Source organism: Lichenostomus cassidix, chromosome W (assembly GCF_008360975.1).
Source record: "Lichenostomus cassidix isolate B80296 chromosome W, HeHo_3.0, whole genome shotgun sequence".
NCBI classification, from domain to species: Eukaryota; Metazoa; Chordata; class Aves; order Passeriformes; family Meliphagidae; genus Lichenostomus; species Lichenostomus cassidix.
This window is the reverse complement of record NC_139510.1, coordinates 16,801,514-16,817,303: the sequence shown is the minus strand read 5'-3', so window position 1 is coordinate 16,817,303 and position 15,790 is coordinate 16,801,514. Positions and strand designations below refer to the sequence as shown.

The 15,790-nt window shown below is 47.0% G+C and overlaps 3 long non-coding RNA genes across 3 annotated transcripts in view; 1 reads left to right on the top strand and 2 right to left on the bottom strand.

The window, feature by feature from the left end:
• LOC146425602 (uncharacterized) overlaps positions 1–9,577 on the bottom strand; it is a 143,000-nt gene extending 133,423 nt beyond the window's left edge. The window contains exon 1 of the long non-coding RNA XR_014846602.1: positions 9,424–9,577. This is a non-coding gene — a long non-coding RNA (uncharacterized LOC146425602). The remainder of the gene's footprint in view (positions 1–9,423) is intronic.
• The window catches only part of LOC146425601 (uncharacterized), a 41,506-nt gene extending 26,820 nt beyond the window's left edge, over positions 1–14,686 (top strand). Inside the window, exon 2 of the long non-coding RNA XR_014846618.1 lies at positions 14,478–14,686. This is a non-coding gene — a long non-coding RNA (uncharacterized LOC146425601). The remainder of the gene's footprint in view (positions 1–14,477) is intronic.
• On the bottom strand, positions 11,771–15,738 carry LOC146425600 (uncharacterized). The gene is made up of 3 exons (XR_014846581.1): positions 15,528–15,738; positions 13,612–15,311; positions 11,771–13,188 (listed from the first exon to the last, which is right to left on the bottom strand). It is a non-coding gene; the product is annotated as an uncharacterized LOC146425600 (long non-coding RNA).
• Positions 15,739–15,790: the final 52 nt, after the last annotated feature.

Genomic DNA, 15,790 nt, shown 5'->3' with positions numbered 1-15,790 from the left:
GAGAGCCTCGCTTGGGGTTTGCCATCTTGGATTTCCAGCCCCTTCATCCTCCCTTGCTCTCCATCCCTCTTCACCGTCCCCAGACCCTCACCTGTGGACCTTAAAAAATTCCCAGGAAATCTCAGATCGTGATCCAGCACTTCTTTTATCGCCGCGCCTCCACAGCAGCTCCCGTCCCCAGCAGCTCCACCGCTTGCCGCAGCCACGTGCCTGCCTGGCATGTTTCAGCCCTGGGCGACCCCCTCTTTATGTGGCATGGGGTGGTCGCTCATGAACTGCGAGACTGCACTGCCCCATCCAATCACCTAAGGGCTTTTACCATATATAAAGAGAAATTACAACAATAAATCTTCTGCTGCTTTTCACAGAACTGGGTTCGTGTGCTACATTCCGGGTACAACAGCGACAGGGCTCAATACAATGATGGTTCTCCTGGGGCCTACCATGTAAAAGTCCCATTACTAACTTTATATCTTTTGGAGGGGGTACTTCCTACTCCGTTAAAATTTTTTCCAGTGCACCAGAGGCATTCTTCTCCTATCACTGTTGATCTTAAAATCCACCCTTCTGGTCGGCTTTCCCCTCCTTTTTTTGTCCGGTTCCATTTAAGAAGTTCAATAGGGCCTAGACTACTGCCTTTCCATGGCCATTCCTCTGTCATCAATGCCCTGCCACAAACCCAACAGTTGGTTACGTTTAGTTCTTTGCTTATCTTTTCCCCCAAATCTACAAACAGGTTTTTCCCCAATCAGGGGATTTCTATTTCTGTTTCTAATTGTTTCTTTATTCCTGAATATAAATCTGGGTGGGGGTTGGGTTTTACACTAGGAATTTTTAAACATCAGGTGACATTTTTTATTAATTCTTCTTTTACCTTGTCTTGTACCCCACCTCTGTTTGAGAGGTCCCAATGTCCAGCTTTAGTAAAACAAATCCATGATTCCCCTCTTGGACAGCTTAATCCCAATCTTGTCCCTCCTTTTCCCAAATTTTGCACAACCCAATAGGTTTGTCCTGACACCCTACAAGATTCTAATGTCGATTTATCAAAACAAACTCGGTTAATATGGGAGTGGACAGTTAAGTAGGAGACTTTAGTTCTTCCATAGTATATGTTTTGGTAACACTTCCAACAGGAGTCTGCTTGGACATTAGCACATGAGAGGAGGAGAGCTCTGATCAGAGGTCCAGTTGGATCTCTACTCCCATAAGCCTTGCCTATGGGGTTGGTACCCATAGCTGGCATCCTTAATGGCGAGTAGAGAGATCCACTTGGTCTTGCCCTCTGCCTTATAATTCTCCTAGGATATGCTACGTCCAGGTTTCGCAAATCTCCTTTGGTACTCCTTAACTGTAGCTTCCCACTTTTCTTCGGGTATTTCCCGCTTAGTGGGTATTTGTAACTCCCACCCACAGAGTAAGGAGACTATCTCAGTTCTCATCAAACTGATTACATTAAAGACTACAGAAGGTTGATGACAAAACTACCATTTCCCACAATCTATACTCTCACATTTGACTCAACTCTCATGACTGGCATTGGGATGACTCAGAGAGGGTATATGGTATGGTATATGTTCTGGAATAACGTGCAAAGGTCTGTCTTCTTTCTGCAAATAGCATGCTAGTACCAAGGTCCAAAAATCTCCCACTATTTCTACTACTTCATACAATTCAGACCCCCCCTTTTTGAGGTGGAAGTATGTTATCCCAGGGGGTATGTCTAAGCTTCCTTTAAGTTTCTCCCGGTGATGTTTAAAACCACCTATAAATTTTTGGGTCCACATTATAATTTTCAGTTATTCTTTTCTCCCATATATTACGTTAGGATGTCCTGTTTAAAGTCAATTTAAGGTCTTGAGGTGTGGAAGTTACAGTCCACTCTTGGGGTTCTTCCACAGGCCCTTTGATCATACTGGCGTGGATCCACCCTCTTTCCTTGGTCTGGATAGCTGCTTCAGTCATCAATAGTACCTGAAAAAGACCTTTCCATTGTGGAGTTAAAGATTGCTCTTTCCATGTTCTCACTAATACCCATTGCCCTGGATGGATATTATGGGTTTTAAATTTTAAGGGTGTGGTTTAAGGGATTATCCCTTTCATCCGCAAATTCCCAAGTGTTCTTGCAATTGTGGTGACTGTCTTGGTTTGAAAGACAGGTGTCTGCTAAGAGAGGCGAGACCCTCCCTTAGAATAGAGAATGTGACCCCTTTTCCCTCCGAATTATTTTAACTTTGGAATCAAGGGCTTTCAGGCAAAGGTATGGGGAAAGGGAATAACAGTTCTTTACTAGTATCTATAGCAGAGTAAACAAGTAATAACAAGAATAACAACAGCAAGCAAAACCAGAAAACCAGTAACAGATGTCCCTGGGCTACCAAGCACTTTCCTGTTTGGTGCAGTCACAGTCACAACCAGAAGGGGCGCTGTTGAGCTCCCAGCTGGGCAGGGCAGGTGCCATGACTGCTGAGCAGCTGCAGGTGGCGCTGTGGTGCGAGGTCAGGTCTGTCTCACGCGGTTGGTAATGGCGGGCGGGCCGGCAGCAAGGGCAGCGCACAGCAGGCAGCTCGGAGCGGCAAGCGGGGCGGCAGGGGCTGGCTCTCCCGGGCTAGCCAGCAAGGTGGCAGGGACTCCGCAGTTATGGCAGACACCACGGTGTGTTCCAGCAAGCAGGGCGGTGGGGGGGGCAGCGACAACCAGACTCCTCCGCAGTTGTTGCAAAAGCACAACCTGGAAGGCACGCGCTCCTGGGGGTTGGATCCCGTGCCTTTTCCCAAGCAAGGGCTCACCCAGCCAGGAGGAGAAAGCAGAGCACAGTTGGATGTCCCGGGGTCTCAGCCAGAAGCAAAAGCAGTTGCTTTCCTTCCGGTGTCACATGAGAGTGCCGGTCCTAATGGCCAGAGTGCGTCCTCCCCTCACCACATCCCGCTACAGCCTTTGTCTCTTACAAAAGAATTAATGGCTCTTGAGCACCTAGTTATTGGTTTCCTAGTAACAGGGATGGAGAAAATTCCAATACCCCCCCAACCTTCAAAAGTGACATATTTTCTAACACTTATTTCCCCCATTTCATAAGTAGCAGTTTCATGTTGGGTGGTCAGAAAGGGTAGCCCAAACATCATCTCATAAGGTGACACTCCCAGGTCTGACCTGGGTTGAGTCCAGACTCTCAATAGGGCCAAAGGTAAACATTTTACCCATGACATTTGGATTTCAATCATCAGTTCAGTTAGAGTTCTTTTTAAAGTCTGGTTCATTCTTTCTACCCGGCCCGAACTCTGTGGATGCCATGGGGTATGTAATTCCCATTTTATTTCCAGGGCTTCAGTTGTTTGCTGTAAGACTCTTGAGGTAAAATGTATTCTTCTATCTGAGTCTATTTTATTAACCATTCCATACCTGGGAATAATTTGTTCCAAAAGGGTTTTACATACCACATTAGCTGTAGCTCTGACAGTTGGGACAGCTTCTACCCAATGAGTTAAATGGTCTATTATTACTACTAAAAACTTCCATCTCTGCACTTGGGGAAGTTCAGTAAAGTCCACTTGGATGCTTTGAAATGATCCCAGGGCTAACTCACGACCTCCTGGTGTTTTTCTCATAACCTTTTTATTTACCTTTTTCCAAGTTATACATTTTTCGGTTACTTGTTTTGCCAATTCAAAGATCCCAATACACCCATAATTCCTTAAAAAGTGATCACACAAAGCCTGAGTACCCCAATGAGTCTTTTGATGCATGTCTTCTAATATTTTCCTAGTAAGGGCTTTATTAAGTAACTGCCTCCCATCAGGGAGTCTCGATTTCCCAGACTGATCTTGTTCTCCCCCATCTTAATTAATTCTTTTTCTTCTGCTTCACTAAATTTTGGAACTTCAAAACCTTCCTTGTTTGGAATCAAAATTAACATAACCTTTTTGGTCCAATTTTCTGCTGCATCTCTGGCCTCTTGATCTGCCAAATTATTCCCTCTTATTTCTGGGGTCATTCCTTTGTGATGTCCTTTAACATGTACTACAGCTATTTCTTCAGGCATTTTTAATGCTTCTAAAACCTCTAAAATGAGTCCCTGGTGAATCAGCCATTTTCCTTTTGAATTTAGTAACTCCTTTTCTTCCCAAATTTTTCCAAAAGTGTGTACTACCCCAAAGGCATACTTTGAATCAGTATATATGGTTCCTTTCTTCTGTGCTAAATATTCCAGTGCTCTCTTTAGAGCATATAATTCACAAGATTGAGCCGACCAATTTGAAGGTAATTTCCCTTTCTCAATGGTCTGCATATTTTTTCCATTGACTAAAGCATATCCTGACATCCTTTTTCCTTGTAAGCATCTAGATGAACCATCAACATATATTCTTTCCCCTTCTGGGAGGGCCTGTTCTGCTAGATCTTCCTGAACGTTAGTTTGGTACTGTACAATTTCTAAACAATTATGTGGTAAGTCACTCTTTGGTTCTCCATATAAAAATTGAGCTGGGTTCAAACTTTTGTCCACTTCCAGTGTCAAGTTATCGCTGTCTATCAGAATCGCTTCATATTTTAACATCCTGGAATCTGGTAACCATTTTTCAGCATTTTGATTTAATATATTTCGGACTGCATGAGGTGTGTACACAAATAGTTTCCTTCCAAAAGTACGTTTACGGCTCTCTTCTACTAGAATGGCACTAGATGCTGCAGCTTGAATATACACTGGCCAGCCATGACTCACTGGATCTAGCAATTTAGATAAATAGGCTACTGGCCTTTTCACTCCTCCCCATTCTTGGACTAAAACTCCATGAGCTACTCCACCTTCCACATTCACATACAAATAAAAGGGCTTTTCTAATGAGGGTAAACTCAAAGCTGGTACCAAAGCTAGTTTAAACTTCAATTATTCTAATTTATTGTCATCTTCTCTAGTGCACTTTATCTTGTCTCCCTCTGTCAATTTTTCATATAAAAATTTTACTGCCTGAGTATACCCTTCAATCCATAGTCCACAATAACACAATAATCCAAGCACTCTTCTATCTTCCTTCTTTGAAGGAGGAGGGGGAAGAGATAAAATCCCCGCAATCCTCTCAGGATTTCATTTTTGGCTACCTTTACCTATTAAGTGACCAAAATACTTTACTTCTGATTCCACAAATTGTAATTTCCCTTTTGATACCCTTAATCCTTTTTCCCCAAGAAAATTCAAAAGTTTTATAGCAGCCTCCCTAACTTCAACTTCAGCTTCTCCTGATAATACAAGGTTGTCCACATATTGGGTAATTTGTATTCCAGGAGAAGTGGGGAAAGTCTGTAATATTTCCTCTAAAGCTTGCCCAAATAGATTTGGAGACTGAGTAAATCCCTGTGGCAGTTTTGTTCATCTTAGCTGCTGTTTTCTTCCAGTACTTGGATCCTCCTATTCAAAGGCAAAAATATTTCTACTATCTTCTGCTAACAGACAAGCCCAAAATGCATCCTTAAGATCCACTACACTAAACCACTGATGTTGAGGTGGGACTTTACTCAAAAGGGTATAGGGGTTGGGTACCACTGGGTAACGGGTCTGAGTTCTTTTGTTAACTTCTCCTAAATCTTGTGTTAATCTATAAGTCCTGTCTTTGTTTGAAAGACAGATGCCTGCTAAGAGAGGTGGAACCCTCCCTTAGGACAGAGAATGTGATTTCCCCTCCCTCCAAATTATTTTAATTTTGAAATCAAGGGCTTTCAGGCAAAGGTGTCACTGTTGAACCGCTAGCAGAGAGAAGTCCAGGTTCTCAGTGTGGCATCCAGAAGAACTTTTATTAATTAATTCCAAATTATATACTTTTCAAAGGTCACCCAGATTGGTCAGTTCGAAACCTCCCCCTAGGCCTGATTGGCCAGGCCTGAACTGTCCATATCTCGAGAAACTGTTTTAATAACATCCAAACTTTATCTTTGTTTATAAAAATACAGGAAAAAGAGAGAAAGAATTCTCACGGGAAAGGTCTGTGCTAGCCACACAAAGGTATGGGAAAGGAATAACAGTTCTTTACTAGTGTCTATAAACAAGCAATAACAATAATAACAACCACAAATAGAACCAGAAAACCAATAGCAGATGACTTTTTGAGCTGCCGAGCACTTTGCCGTGTGGTGTAATCACAGTCGCAAGCAGCAGGGGCGCTGTTGAGCTTCAGGCTGGGCAGGGCAGGTGCAATGACTCCCGAGCGGCTGCAGGTGGCGCTGTGGCGCAGGGTCAGGTCAGCTTCACGCAGCTGGTAATGGCGGGAGGCTGAGAAGCAGGCAGGGCAGCTCGGAGCAGCAAAAAAGCGGGGCGGCAGGGGCAAAGGGGCTGTCTCTCCCAGGCTAGCCAGCGAGGCAGCAAGACTCCGTAGTCACGGTCTCGTGCGGCAAAGCGGGGCAGGCAGCAGGGACAGCCGGACTTCCCGGTAGCTGCTGTGAGAAACGCAGCCGGGGAAACGTGCACTCCCAATGGGAAAGAGGTTAAATCAAAGCTCACCCAGCCAGGAGGAAAAGACAGAGCACAGTTGGATCTCCTGCAGTCGCAGCCAGAAGCAAAGAGCCGTCTCTCCTCCCAGTGTCTGACAACGAGAGTGCCAGTCTCCTTCCTTCCCCTGCCCCTCCCAGCACACCCTTTTGTCTTACAAAAAAGTTGATGGCTCTAATCACCCAGCTATTTGTTGCTTAGTAACAGGGATGGAGAAAAAATTCCAATGCACCCCAACGTCTGACAGTCCCATCAGGCTTCTTTATTGGGAGAATAGGGGTATTGTGAGGAGACATACAAGGTTCCAATGTCCCATATTTTATCAATTCTTCTATTACTGGCTTTAAGCCTTCTCTTCCTTCTAATGATATAGGGGACTGTCACACAAGTATGGGACATTTTACTCTCTCAATCATTACCCTTTTGGGATCAATGTTCAATCCTCCCATATTTCCTTCCCCAGCCCAAACTTCTTTGTTAATCCTTCCCTCATCTTCTTGGCCAAGTTTTAGCAGTTTAGCTGTCATTTTTCCTTCTTCAGGTATGACCCCTATTCCTAATTGTACCTGCAAGTCTCTCCCCAATAAGTTGCAACCTGCTCCAGGGACTAATAAGACAACTCCCATCCCTATTCTAGTTTCCCCTTCAATTACTACATTCTTGATTACAGGAACCTTAAACCCTTCTCCTTTAGCCCCTGTTACCTTTACAGTGTCATTACTTACATTACATCCCTTCAGAATAGTAACTATGCAAGTTCTCTCTGCCCCAGTACCAACCATAAATTCTAATGCTTCCCCCTGGGGGCCTGCTTTTAAAGTTATCAAAGGCTCTAGATGGTATTTATCCCCCAGAAAATAGAGCCCCTGACATCCCTAGTCTGATGATTCTTCTGAATGTACCTCCTGAAATATTTTCAGGTTCTTCTTTAGATGAGGACAATCTGTCTTATAGTGTCCCTCTTCTTCACAATAGAAACATATTTTTCTAGTTTGTGATTTAGGGTAAAATAGAAATTACTAATGTAAAAGAACTAGAAGCTGGATAATAGTAATAATAATATTTTTGAACTGATTTAGAGAGCCAGAGATTGGATAATGATTTACTAAGATATGCCTGCTGCGATCCATTTATTATTCACATAATGAATTCGTGCTTACCTGGTATCGGGGAGGATGGAGAGAAGAGAGCCAAATAATTGAGAGAAACCACCAAGTGTAACCGAGCATCCCGCCCTTGGACCCCAGGACCGGTACGAGTTGGTTCTCAGGCTTAGACTAGGACCAAGGACCAAGGGAGCATGCGCAAGGGAACAGGGTGAACAGTTCATCGTGATGAAGAGGATGGATCATGTCATAATTAATCATCGGGACCCTTGCCCACAATTAATCTGAAGACACTGCGCTTGCGCGGGCATATTTAAATGAACTTTGAACTCATTATAATACGAAGCGGGGATAGATAATGAATATGTATAGGGGCTTTGTCTAACTTTATGCATATGTAATCTGTAACCTAATATAAACCTAGTGAAGTGCTGCTGAGGGTGTGCATGTCTTTGGAGGGGCTACCCCCCATGCACCCCAGCTGGAATAAACACATACCTACTTCATAACTATCTGAGTTGTGGAGTCAATTCCGTGCTTCAGTTTGCTTCTGAGATTTTCATCATGCCAGGGCTCTGTTTCTTCCCCTTTCCCTATTTCTAAAACCTGAATACCTGGGAATGGTACCTGGGGGCTTTGGATCCCTTTGGGAGTTGCTCTCTCACATAGTGGCTATCATGATCTTAGCTTTTACCTTGGCTTTTTCTTCATGTCTCTGTAGATAAACCTTTTGAGCTTCCTTTAGCAGTTCATTTAATCCCTTATTTTGCCAATCCTCAAGCTTTTCTAGCTTTTTCCTAATATCTGGCCAGGCATGTCTGACAAAGTTAACCCTTAATAGGGCTTGTCTTGCTATACTATCAGGGTCTATCCTGGACTACTGCTGCATGTTCTTCCGGAGGCTCTCTAACCATTCAGTTGGAGTTTCTTCCTTTCCTTGCTGTCCATCAAAAGCTTTACCAACATTTTGCCCACAGGGCTCTGCCTCTTTTATTCCTTTGATTATCACATTACAATAACCATTCATGTTTCCTCGTCCAGCTTCTTCATTGTGGTTCCAGTTAGGAGGTGCTATTGGCATTTTCTGGTCCCCTGGTGGGCCTTGTAGATTATCCCTTTCCCAAATTCTCATTCTGGCAGCTCTAATCATCTGCCTCTCCTCTTGGGAAAATATAATGCTCATTATTGACTGCATTTCTTCCCAAATAAAAATAATGGGACCTAAAAGTTGGTCCAACTGTTCAGCTGTACCTATGGGATCTTCCAATAACCCTTTAATTTCCTTTTTAAAATTTCTGACTTCTGAAGATGCTGGGGAAGATGAAATAGGAAAGCCTTATAAATATGATTACCTGGCAAAAGATGCTGAGAATATGGAAAATATAAGCGAGATTGAAATGAAGACAAGCTTTGAGATACCAAACCCCAGTTACTGAACAACTAGAAAACAATGGTATGGCCGACTGGAGGTGATCCCCCTCTTGATGAAACAATACCCTCTGCTTGCAGACCGGTCCAAGGGTCAGAGCAGACCCTGCCAACTTGGCAGAGGGTCCAAAAAGCAGTTTTTAGGGTTTAAAATATAACGCTGTATGGTAATGCAATGATTCTTATAGGTTGTATGCAAATGTTGTAGGATTTGTAGCTTGTTCTAGATTGGTTAATGAAAATTAGAATATTCAACGCAAAAGATGATCTATTGTATTGTAAACAGCAACCGGGCTCTCTCTCTCTTTTCCGCTCCTCTTCTGCTCTCTCTCTTTCTTGCTTCTCTGACCTGCTTTGGGCTGCGTCTGGCAGCCCCTAGCATGTCTCCTACACCCACGCCCTTTCACAATAAACCCCATGCTCTAAGACCTGACTTCAGAGATCTCTCGTCTCTGTCCGGACCATCCGAAACCGACAAACAGACCCTCTAATCCTACAGGGCGTAATCTTACAGATGGCGCCCAAACCAGGTTAAATGGCCGATCCAGCTTCTTCCGCCTAGTAGAAGACTTCTCCATGGACGGTAACTAAAAGACCAGTTAAAGCCACCTGAAAGGTGTCGTGAGCACAGCATACTGCTGCTCAGCAGCGTAAATGCTGGAGCTCTATAATTTTGCTGAGGCACACCTTGAGCACAGCGACCCGTTACGAATAACGATCAGCTGGAACTCTTGGAGGATCTTGCCTGCCAATCCTCGAGCACAGGTGGCCGATGCTGCTCAGCAGCTGCCCGGAGCTCTTTGAGGAAGCTTGCCATGGAATCCCACGGGCACTGAGCACAGGTGAGTGCTGCTAAGCACCGCCCGTACTGGAGCTCTGAGTGCAAACCCACCCGTGAGGTCCCGAGCACGGGAAGCTGTTGCCAAGCAATGCCTAAAACCGGAGCTCTGAAGAGGGGCCCAAACGCAGAGTCCTGAGCACGACTGGAGAGCCTGGCCAGCCCCCCCATGACGGAGCTCTGAGGACCCTGCTTCTGCGGCACCAAGGTGAGCAACACACTGGTCCAACTATGGGACAGACTCATTCTGCCCACGATACAGATCTCTATAAACAACTAAAGTGCCTATTAAGCTCCACTCCAAGTAATTTACCAAAACAGGAGCTAAAAAACCTCTTAAAATGGACCTTAATTGATTTCCCAAACGCTGAACGCTCAGCCGTCTTTACCAAAGACTTCTGGGACATAGTCGGAAACAACCTCTTTAATAATATCTCCCGCGGGATCTGGCTGCAGCAGAGATGGTGCCAGCTTGCAGGGCGCTGGTGGAGCTGTTTGCTGCAAAGGCGCCTCCCGCAGCACACTCCACGCCGAGCCCCGCTCCTTTTGTGACTCCGCCTCTTGCCGTCGGGAATTTGCAAAACGGCACACCCCACAACCCCCCGCCGGACCTCGTGGCTCCGGTACCCGCGGTCCCGCTAACCCCGGCCACCCCACCGAACCCCACGGCCTCTCCCACGGCTCCCGCCAATCCCGGCCCCTGCCGTCTCATTAATTCCTGCCACCCCTGCTCCCGTGATTCCGGCCCCCGGTTCCATCAGCGTCACCGTGGCACCGCCCTTCGCCCCCGCGGGCTCCCTCGCGGTGGCCCCACCCTCCCCCCCAACCCCGCGGGGCCAGCTGCTTCTCCCCTGCTACCCGCGGGCGCGACTGCCCCCTCGGCTGCCGCCCACACAGGGCTGGTGCCCTCAGCACCCCCTGTGCACGCCACCTCAGAAAACCTGCCCCTCTCCCGTGGCGTTCCGACACAATTCCCCAGCCCCGGCACAGCACCGGGAGACACACCCTTCCACCCACCCAAGCCGCCCCGAGCCGGCAGAGCGCCGTCTGCACGCGTGGCTGCAGGCTCTCCCGTGCCTGCCGCAGCCCCAGCTCAGTCTGCCGGGACCGCCGCCCCGACGGCGCTGCCCGCTGATCCAGTGGCCACCCCAGGCCATCTTACGAGCTCCCACCAGCTGCACGTAGTGATCCAGCCACCTACGACCCCACCGCCCACCATCGCATCCCCGCAGCAGACTCCTGCAGCCTGCACGCCGCTCCTCCCGCCCCCTGACACCCCGACATCTTCTCCCGCTGACGGGAATGCCCCGCCGCCGCCGCCGCCGCTCCCTGCCGCGGATCCGGGCATGGCCGCTTCGTCTCTTCAGCAGCCTCCCGCTTCCTAGCTAACATATGGCACAGCTCCGCCGCCTCCTGTGACTCCGGAGGTCCCATCGTTCCCGACCGCGGCTCCGGCCACCGTTTTCACAGCGCCGCCACCACCCCCTGTGCCCTACAACCCACCCGGCATCCAACCCTCCGCCATCATGACTCGCCACACAATCCCTGTGTCGCAATCAACGCATGCGCAACTGCTACAATGTCCAATCGCAACAGTGCCTCTAGATCACCTGACACAGCAGCCCATAGCAGCTCTCGCACAGCCACAGCTTCCCGCGGCACTTCCACTGCCTCCGCCGCCACACCCCGCAGCCGACCCAAGCAGCTCCGGGACACAGCCGCACCTGTTCGAATACCCAGCCGCGCTTCCGCCTTCCACGCCCCTGGCACCGACGGGCACTACCTTGTACTCATCTACACAGCCACAGCCAAGCACACAAACCGTGCAACGAGGAGAGCGAGGCTGGACTATAACAGCTGCGTTAACAAATACAGAACACTCCAAAAAATGTTTTCATAATTTTCAATTAACTGACTGGCATGAAGTCAGACGCCAGATTTGTAAAGAAGAAAGTCTAAGCCCTTTAACTAGGCCTGTGTTAGGAATCACTGCTGATGAACTTGCTCCACTTTTTGATTTGTTGAGAGGAGACAATGACAATAAATCTCCTAGATCTCTCACTCCTGAAGCTTGCAAGGTCTTAGAAAAAATTACTGATGCCGTACAAAACAGACAGGCACATCGCTGTATGCACGATAAACCCTTTTTCCTTGCGGTATTAGGAGAAAAGCTGAGACTGTGCAGTCTCATTTTTCAATGGGATTCCGCTCAAAACAATCCGTTGTTAATAATTGAATGGGTTCTTCTTTCTTACAGGTTCCCAAAGACAATCATCACACCTTTAGAAATGATGTCTCAAATCATCATAAAAGGCAGAGCAAGACTTCTTTCGATAGCAGGTCATGAATTCAAAATTATCTATTTGCCCATGATCAAAACTTACTTTGATTGGGCAATGCAAAATTCAGAGGACTTGCTGTATGCCTTGCTCGATTTTCCAGGCGTTTGCTCTATTCATTATCCAGCACACAAAATGATCAAAGCTAAATTATGCTACAAAGAAAAACCCCTGATCAGTGAAGAGCCTTTAGATGCAGTCACTATCTTCACTGATGGGTCAGAGCAAACGCACAATTCAGTAGTCACTTGGCAGAACAAAGATACTAAAGTCTGGAAACAAGATGTTCAAAAGGTTGAGGGCTCACCTCAGGTTACTGAATTGGGAGTGGTTGTGAGAGCTTTTCAGCTCTTTCTGGAGCCTTTCAACCTAATCACTGATTCAGCATATGTTGCTAATATTATTAAAAGAATTGAAGGATCTGTTCTAAAGGATGTGAACAACAACAAATTGTGTCTTTGGCTCACCTGTCTCTAACAAATTCTGTCACACAGAACTAATCCTTATTTTGTTTCCCACATCATAGCTCATTCTGGCCTTCCAGGATTTATGGCAGAAGGAAATGCACGAGCTGATGCGTTGGCATCAGCAGCATCTGATGAAGAAGTTGCAGCAGGCATTGAAAACTCTACTTCAGTGCTTACTGCAACCACTTTACCCAATACTATTGAACAAGCCAAATTGAGTCATGCATTTTTTCATCAGAATGCACAGGCAATCAAACAAGATTTTCCCATTACCTTAGAGCAAGCACGAAACATCATACGAGCTTGCCCAGACTGTCAGCTTGTTCAACCTCTTCCTTCCTCAGGAGCCACCAACCCGCAAGGGTTGGAGAGCTTGCAGAAATGGCAAACAGATGTTACTAAGTACCCCTCTTTTGGGAAACTTAAAAATATTCATGTCTCTGTCGATACATTCTCAAATGCAGTTTTTGCTTCTGTACATACAGGAGAAACAGCTAAGCATGTTTGCCAGCATTTTTCACAAGCTTTTTGCTATCTGGGTGTTAACGTGGAAAACACATAATCACTGAATGATTATATGCAGGTGCCTTTATTCTCAAGCTCGGGAAGCCGGGGTGTAACATCTACCCAAATCTGACTTCAACATGGATTTGAAGCGAATACAGTTTTATACCTTCCCTTACAGAACAGTGATGTAATCATATGTTAATTATCAACTTATCATTGTTCCATTATTTCCCCTCAAGCATGACTTTAAGCCCCCTTTCTCCCACAGTATTTCTGATTTATTTTGCAGGTGTGAATCTGCATCAGTTAACTAAAACAATCCCGATATTTTCTAAGCAATCTTCATATTCATGTCAACCTGACCCTGTACAAGCAGTTCTTACCTACTCCCGTTCCCCAAAGCCTATTCTTAACTATCCCGATTTTAGAAACATTTTAACCCTATGTTAACATGGGTATCCCCCAAGAAATTAAAACTGATAATGGTCCTTCGTATGCTTCACAAGAATTAGCTACATTCTTAAATGACTGGGGTGTTCGCCATACATTTGGCATTCCTCACTCCCCCACGAGTCAAGGAATAATAGAAAGAACACGTCAAACTTTAAAACGCATTTTAGATCAACAGAAAGGGGGAGAAGCCCAGGCTACACCTCAAAGGAGGTTGAATAAAGCTTTGTATGTTTACAATTTTTTGAATAGCTCTGCAGAAGAGCCTGATCCCCCTATATACAGACATTTCTTAAACAACAAAAAAGCAAAACTGAAAGAGAACCCCCCAGTTTTGATTAAAAATTTAGAATCAAGACAAATAGAAGGACCATACAATCTTGTAACTTGGGGGAAGGGGTTTGCATGTGTTTCCACAGGTGAAGGGCTCAAGTGGATTCCAGCAAAAAACATGAAACTGTATCACGCATCGAAGCCTGCCGAAGCCTCCACATCAGCCAGCAATCCTGCAAGTGAAAAGCAAGAAGCAAATACCCAGACCTGAGCCGGCGGAACCATCAGGAGAAAGTGTTCTGCCAAAAAGCAGCTCAATAAAAGAATGGAGTTTGATCATTTGCGCGAATGCATGTTACTGTTATTCCTTTGTTTTAGTTTTTGTAGTGAAGCTTTGCCTGTAAACCAACCAAAGACAAATGTCTGGGTTGCTTTGGCCAAGTCTGCAGGCTCCGATACCGTTTGTCTATCCGACACAAGCCCTGACAAACCTTTTTCAACCTGTTTAGTTGGAGTACCTTTTCCAGAAGGTTTTGATAATGTTACCCTTGATAAATATTGGCCATATGATGACCATCATGTGTGGCAGCACAGACTCTTTCCCATGGGAATTTTCTCTTCTTCTTCCTGTGTTTTTATAAATAAAGATAAAGTTTGGATGTTATTGAAACGGTCTCTGGAAAGATAGGCGGTTCAAGCCTGGCCAATCAGCCTAGGGGGAGGTTTTGAATTGGCCCAATCCGGACGACCTCTGAAAGTCTATATAAGTTTTAAAATTAATTAATAAATTCAGATTTGTGCCACCTGTGAGCCTGCTTGGGTCTTTCACTCCGCTAGCGGTTCAACAGCGACATCTGGTGACCACTGAAGCGTACTGCGTGCAGCTACAGATACGCAACTTGTCGGCCCGGACCCACCCCCCCCCGCCTGCCGTAAGGCGTGGCCGATCCTGATATAGTGATGGAGTCTCCCCTGCCTGTGGATGAACTTTTACGGGCTTTTCTGGAGGACTCTGACGATGACCCAGCGGCAGCTCAGACGCTGCAGGTTGTTCAGGCTTTATTGGAGTGGGTTTCGGACCACGTGGTCCCGGAGGTCTGGGACACGGCGATGGGCTGTGAGTCTTGGCTCACTGTTGGCCGCTCCCTCACCACAGAGATGATATTTGGAGTCCAGACCACAATCCGCTTTCATGGGGTTTGGAGAGACATTTGGAATGTGTTGAAGGGACAGGAGTTTTATGATGCCCAGATTGTGGCTTGCAAGGGCATGGACCCTCTGCTTTCAGTCGTTGGGTGGAGCATGAAAGATGTACCGACCCAGACCGACTCTGAAGTCCCATCACTGGTGGAGGTTGCAGCTGCGAAAACTCAATATGTTTCCCCGAATGACCTTCCGAAGCGCACCGACGTCCATCCGACAGAACAGCTAGCCGAGATGATGAAGAAAGAGGTGCTCTAACGCAGCAGCAGTAGGAGTCCCCCGTCCTCTGCTGCCGCGGAATGGGCAGGTCCAGAAGCCCCCCCCACCCCCGCAAAATGGCGCTGCTGCACCTTTCCCCAGTAGGCAGCCAGCGTCAGCAGGGGGCACTGGCGGGGCAGAGATGGGTGGTGAGGCCGTGGAGCGGGAGAGGCAGCTGCTTACCTTGGCTGTGTTCCAGCCGCCCACGGCTCTGGGAGTTCCCCTCCCTGCAAGGCAGATGGCTTCAGCTGCCACAGCGGCCACCACGGCCGCAGCAGTCAGCGTGGGCTGGCCCGGCATCCCTCCAGGCCCGGGCGGCTCGGTGACGGTTCAGCCGCCGGCTGCAGCCAGCGTGGGCGGGACGGGCGTGGAGCTGGGCCTGCGCGGGCCTGCACTGGCCCCACCACTGGCCGCGGCTTCCCGGCTCGGCCCCGGTGCAGTTTCAG